We start from the raw sequence: 7,613 nt of genomic DNA on the forward strand, positions 1-7,613 counted from the left end.
AGCTATGGTTTGATTAGTTTAGCGTCCTTTTAACAGCCAGGGTCATTTAAGGACGTGCCAGGTTTGTTGGTGGAGGAAAGCCGGAGTATCCGGAGAAAAACCACCAGCCAGCGGTCAGTACCTGGCAACTGCCCCACATGGGATTCGAACTCGCGACCCAGAGGTGGAGGGCATATGGTAATATGTCGGTACATCTTAACCACTCGGCCACCGCGGCCCCTTACAGCTATGGCACAGATGCAATAAAACAATATAAAGACATACATGTATACGTCATTGGAAGATAATGAAATAGATTTTAAATTTCCAACTATATTGCAAACTATCAAGGTGTATAACAAAATCGGTAAGGACGAATTGTCCTTCATAACGAAACAAAAATAAACCGTCAACTGAAACACTTTATAACCATAATATGAATATAAGAACTTTACCAAATGTTTGTTCATAATTAACTTATGTCCATGTCCAATCACCTCATTTGTTACTTACATGTAATACACAATTGCAAATCAACTGCAAACGGACATATGCAAGGTTTTACATAAGGCATATCGTCATTTGAAAAGTTACACTTTTATAAGGATTGTATGTTGTTTCCTGCATTATGCACATCAAAATATTTTGCAGTACCTGTTTTCGTACCTAAATTCCTTAAAATTCGTTATTTTTCTCTTTAAAAGTGCATTACTGGTGTGTCGCACATTGTCAATAATAAATATAGCGTCCAAACCAAGGTTCGAATCCAGGCTCTCCATGTTCTATCTGATCACCAGTTATGAACTCCAGTGTAAATTCACTCCATATTTTATTTTATCTATTTGGATTTCTAATTGAAAGTCAATTAAATTCAAGGTATAACATTTAATAAATGATAAACGTGAAAGGATGAAACATCACTAAGAGGCAAGCCTTGATAAGTTAATGTCTGTTGTGCCTTTTGTGCAATGTTCTGTGTTAGCTATCTGGTCCTTGGCATCTGTAATGGTTACAGAAGGTTTTTAAATAAATCAAATCTTACTTATTTAATTCTATCTCATTATTTATTTTGTATCAGACTATCCGATTTTCTGAGTTGTGGGTCCCGTATATTTATTTAGTGATATATAATGACTACATCTATATATATTATTACATAATAATATTGATAATAAACTTAAGTTATTGAGGATGGATTAACATGTTGATCCGAAGGCCACCACATGGACCTCTTGTTAGTAAAACACAATTTCACGTGTTAGTTAAAACAGCAGACAAATTAAGCAAATTTGTAAACAATTATAAACAAATATCACAGAAAATATACATACAATTATCACAATATTATTACATAAATGAAATATATGCTGATTTAGAACGAATATACGTACCTGGCCTACTGTACCTTTCGGCCGGGCATGAATTGGTCCCTATGTGTCGTAGTGGAGCACTGCCTCTGAAAATCACTCGGGCGCAGTTTTCTATACTTTTTTTTAGGTTTCCAATTGTTTTATGCGTCTACATGCATTTACATATTATTATTGTCCAAAACAAATATAACTACCATTCTTAATATCTACCGTACCGTTCACAAGACGTCAAATTCACAATTATAAATTCCCTTCAGAAAGACCTTCATATGTATTATGTGAAAAATTAATGCCACGCTGGGAATTTGATAGTTTATGTGGTTCAGTTTTATTGCCTTGTAGATAAGCGATATCAAACAAGTATGATAAAATGCAAACACACGTTTTTTTAATGGTTTGCATAATCATTACTTTGCTCCATTAGCAGTAATAGGCACCAGTTGTAGCTCTAAAGACGACACAATTTTCTGTCAAAAAGTCTTTTGAGCGACAATATTGCAGCTAAGGCTCATTGTCTGAGCTAATCCACGGAGCATTTAACAAAAAAACTTCCAAAACCCTTCTAAGACGGAAACCGTTCCTAAAAGTTCTCACAAGTGCTAGGAGGATGTACTGAATGGAACAAATATTGGCAGTATAGTAATGTGTCCAGAAAAAGAGAGGTTTTCCAGCGTTTGCAACACTTTTCTGACATTTCTGCACTGATTTATTTTATTTTTCCTCAATAAAGTAATTTGCATATTCTTTTACATGCTAATGATTTAAAAATCATTCAAATACTAGTCATTGTAATCTAAACATCTATCTCTATCGAGTACAACATCTCTTCTGCTGCCTGTATTAAGGGGGCATATTTGGTAACCTTCTAAATTATCAAACGGAACGTACATTTTATTCATGAACACCTTGAATGTTTCCAATTTCGAACAGTGACTTTCTTCGCTAAAGTGTGCTTCCGACTTGTACGAGTATCAAATGTTATCGCAAGCAATACAGACGAAATCGCTAGAACAGTTATCGGACACAATTTCCTGGCTGGGCCGTTCCTTCGAGTGAGTGAAGTCATTAGATGATAATGTAATCGGGTGCGCCATCCATACATGATTTTGTAGACGGAGAAGCTTTATTTCCTATGACAAACAAGTCTTATTTTCGTTTTTTTTTTTTTTTTTTTTTTGTCCAAATAACAAACAAACGAAAACAGAGGACAGAACAAGTTCCCATGGGTATCGTCATAAAGGTATAATTAACTAGTTCTTTTTTGTCAGAACAAGGAAGTCGTTATAGATGTTCATCAGTAATATCTATGTAAGTATCATTCAGCGTATGTAGAAAGTGATACCTTTACGTAACACACTACACAGTCAGATGAATCAGCAATCATGGCACAATAATATCTAATGTGGTTTTGTATCTGTATTCCGTTATTTTTTCTACTTGCTTGCGGTTGAAAAAAAAGTCTAATACTGGTTGAAACATGCTTTTCTATTTGATATAAAAAGCATACTGATTTAATGGTATCACAACCAACGTCGCTAACACTTGCATATAAACTGCGTAGTATTTTCTTTATGGATATATTACACTAAATGACATAGTATTCCCACCTTGTGAATGTACATCGTAAGCGATAGATAAAAGTACTAACTTCATTGCTATATTTAAAAACTTTGGATATATAAGAGCCTTTTATAGCACCTAATAAAATGAGTGAAAACAACATTTTTGAAAACAGAAATTTTAAAATTGAAAAAAAAAATCTGGAAGCGTTCGTTTAAAAAATCCAAAAATGTCGAAACAATTGTAAAAAAAAAAAACTTTAAATTGATTATGCCTAGGTGTTGGCAACTTTGCAACGATGCGAGAATCAATTATTCGCACGATTCTTTTCAGATGTCCAAAAGAATGATAATTGAGGTTAAATGCGAAACAGGAAAATTATGCAAACGTTTTCTTACAGATTGTAATTTATTGAACAAACTTCGCCAAAGTTACAAATTGAGTGGTAAAGTTAAGTGGTTCATGGTTATGCTTCATTCGAGGTAACGGGTTATTTGTCTCAGAAGTAGAAACTCTGTGCATGCGTCTTATGATAAACTAGCTCTGCTGAAATCTGAACTACCTGTCAAGTTATCATTAGAAACTTAACTATCAGATGTTATTTCTCTAAAGTTGTCTAGGATTACATAATTCCGTTTAGTGTTAGTTTAGGGTTAATCAACTGTACCGACCTCACTAATAATGATTATAATGACCACAATATGTTTCCTTATAGAAGCGCACCTGTGGAATTCTTACCTGTCCTTTATGTCACGTGGCTATTCAGATGACACTATATTTGCTACTTATAGGACACCTGTAATTAATCATGTGCTGCATGTTTTCCTGGTCTATAAATAACTACAGGAGTTAATAGTTCGTATAACTCCTGGTGAATTAATCGTGTGATCATCCTCAAGGATAAATGAGTTTAACTGAAGGAGACACAGAGTACAACACATGTCGCATAACTACAAGGATATTTAATCAAACCTCTAACATATTGTTTACAGTTTCCTTTACAAGTCCGGCTCTTCTGATGGCTGCAATGTTGACATGCTGTCGTCTACAGGGCAAAACTTTGATGTTATTCCATAGGAAAATACTTCATTTATTTATTTATTTTGTTTGCTTGTTTGTTTGTTTTTGGTTTTTTTATGCTACCGAGTCCATGTCAAAAATCTATAGTATTAAAACAAAATAGTGTACAGGAAAACATTGCAGAATTCATAGCAGTACTCTTAAAATTCCGTAACGGTTTCCTCCTTTTGAGAATCTTACCAAATGTTAAGTAACCGTTTTTACCTCATTATGTTAAGTAAAAGTTGATTCCATGCAAGAAAGATTAGTGGACTTTATCGCCATAGTCAATGTGATGTTTAAGATCGAAAGGACTGTATATGGTTTGTGCCCTTTTTTTACCAAATCTGTCAATTTTTAAACCTGTTATTCTATGATTTAATTTTTGAATTTCAAATATCTAGAACATCCCTGATACAACCTGATGTAGTTGCAATGATAACCATCTAAAATATGCATAAATTAAGCAAATTTGAAAAAACAAGTTTTTCATGTAGAAATCATAGATCGAATCCTTGAACAAAATTTCTATTTTTCATGAAGATGTATCTTAAATGATACCTCTTAAATCTTAAAATGAATCTTACACATTCTAGTAAATATTAAGTTTCTTAGAGAAAAACAAAACTACCAACAAATAGGCGCAAAAATGACTAAATTTTCACATCCGATTAATCTATGCATATTTTGAATCTTTACCATGGCAACTAGAACGGTAATAATAGAAAACTACCATCATAGATGAATCAGGGATAGTATTAAATATTTCAAATTCAATAGCTTAATTTTGTAACACTACGTTGAAAATTAGATGAATTTGGGTGCTAATAAGCGCCCAAACCACACATAGTCCTTTGTCTGTCATATTCAGATTTATTTGTCATCTACCATGACTGACACAAAACTACATGACTTTCATCAACATTGTCCATGAATCACAACACACTATCACACCTCATATTGTTTGTTAATATCTCTGATATACACCTGTAATCATGTTGTCACCAGAGAAGGCGTGTAAATCAATTACACTTTAAAGAAATGCAAAATCATGGTGTATGTTTAACTACATAGAATTTTGATTACAATTCATTTGAAACACAAAATTTATGACGTAAATAGAATGATATATAAACTGCATTAGGTGAAAATAGTCTATTGTTAGCCTAACCACTTCATGCCCCTCTGGTAAGCTGTGATAAACAAATATGAACTTTCTGTACAACTGATATGAAACTAGGAAGTGAATTAGCCGTTCTTTATAAAATGCAAAATAATAATTAGTTAGGTAATGATTTCCATTGTTCCCGTGTAATATAAAACATTACGGAAATGTCAGTAATTCATTCCGTTTGTAAGCTATTTTTATCATATAAATACCAATATAAATAGAACATTAGTAGTTTGATCGGCAGACTTTGATATTTGGTTAACGGAATATCCGCTCTACCAGGAAGTAATCACATATTGATTGAACGTTACCTAACAATGCAGCTATTTTGTCTAATGGCGAATGCGACGAACGGATCAGTAATTAATCTAACACATCTAACAAGCCACACAATCACCTAAAGCTATTGATTTTATCAAAACATCGTTATTAATACCTCGCAAGAACAGGATGTTGTCAAAGATGTATCAAAGGTTACTATTCTGTTTTACATGAAACATGACGCAAGATGCGCGATCCATTTTATGTCAAGGTAATAACAAAGCTTCGCAAATAGACATTGTTGGCTTGGTAAGTACAACACCGTCTTACGGCGGTAACAAAGATTCTATACAAATTACTTGCTGTCTTGCATCCATGGAAGCTTATCTCTACCATAAAAGATGATATTTTTCTATTGGTACAAAAATGTCAAATCCTATAAACGGAGCAAAACAGTTGTTTATTCATTAATGTATTTATCATAATAAAACTTTAATAGCTCGTCGTGTGTAGTAGTGTTTATGATACGTAAACTATATGCAATCATTATTTTCCTCCTCTCTTATTATCTCTCATATCGGCTGATGGAGAGGATGGCGACTTGTTCGTCCCTTTATCAACTAATGTAACAGAATCGAGTGTCCTGGTCGTATATTTCGGTTACAGTTAGTGTTTCTTATCCACTAGTCTATCCTATTTCTGTTACCACAATGAGACAAACCCCGAATATCCGTTTTTCCTGTATACCGGTTACTCAATCAGTACAGGTAGGTCTCCCTTAGTTACCCATAGTTGTTTACTGTTTGTTGATAAGCAAAATAAAAACTGAAAACGAAAGAAATATAATTGATATAATACGGCATTAAAGTGTTTTTATAACTATGTATAGTACACCAATATTTTTTTTCCTTGAGTTCAAACGTATTTTATTGCAAACACAATTGCAACACAATAAATTATGTGTGTTCGTTGTTTTTTTATAGAACAGAGTATATCACCGCGATATATACATGTATATCTAAATGAAACAATGAAAAACTCAAACTTTGTCGCAATGTATACCTATATGTAGATTGTGAGTTCGAGGCCCGGATAGGGTACGAGTCAATAAATTGCTATGCTTTGTTAAATTGTGTTTCTTTGATATTTTATATGTATTTCAAAACATATATCAACGATAAAGTATTTGACTTCCTGGTTCATTATATGTACAGCACATACACACATACAAAAAAACAAATACGTCGATATATCATTCAGTAGTTACCGAGAAGAATATGGAGAACCGCGTGCATTAAAAAGAACAGAGACCAGGAAGTTTTGAAACTTTTTTAAAGATAGAGATCTGAATCGTTAACACCTTATACTGAAATCTCATTGGTATAATCCATGTCGTCTACATGTAAACGCTTCCAATCCTGGCAAGGTTCCAAACACGCGTCAACTTAAGGTTTTGTGTTGTTGCAAAATCGAACACAGAAAACAATCACATTTCCTCAATTAAATCTTTTATCTAGAATTTCATTCAATGTAATAGCGTTATTTAACTTGGGTTATTTGGTTTTTTTGTCTATTGAACACATCGTTAAGAATTCTTGTAAAAGCACATGGTGCCAGCATCATTTAGGTGCAACAGAGGTTACATGAAATATGTATGTAATTTCTGTATATCGTCTTTTGTTAAACGACTAAAGCTACAAATGCCTGCTGTGCTTTTATAATTACAATGACGTTTGTTTGAAAATGATGTCGACATTGGACTGGTTTAAGGATGGGAATCGAAAAATACAGTTTTTAACCTTGAAATTTTGGTATCAAAATCACATTGACTGTTTTTAAAGTAGAGTTATATATGTGTGTTGGCGCTCCAACTCGATAAGTTTGTGTCGGACTAAAAAGATTTTGTGAATGAAAATTTGGTTTAATCACAGAAAGACACTTAAAGCTAATTTCGCTTTTTTAGAATATTCAATAATCATTTAAGCAGTGTATCTGCTATGTCTTGCGTTTGTGAACATATGGTCTACAAGAGTGTGTTATAGTCATGCCGAAACAGAACCCAGAGCTTTGTTCAAAGGGGCAAACAATCAACTCAAGCCAAATGTGAAGGGGTGTCAGTGCAGCCGCTAGGAAGCAGAGAATAAATAGAAGTCCACATTTAGTCGCCTTTGACGACTATGCAATGGGGCAACCTATTTCGCCATACTGAAACT

This window comes from Argopecten irradians, chromosome 2 (assembly GCF_041381155.1).
Source record: "Argopecten irradians isolate NY chromosome 2, Ai_NY, whole genome shotgun sequence".
Taxonomy (NCBI): Eukaryota; Metazoa; Mollusca; class Bivalvia; order Pectinida; family Pectinidae; genus Argopecten; species Argopecten irradians.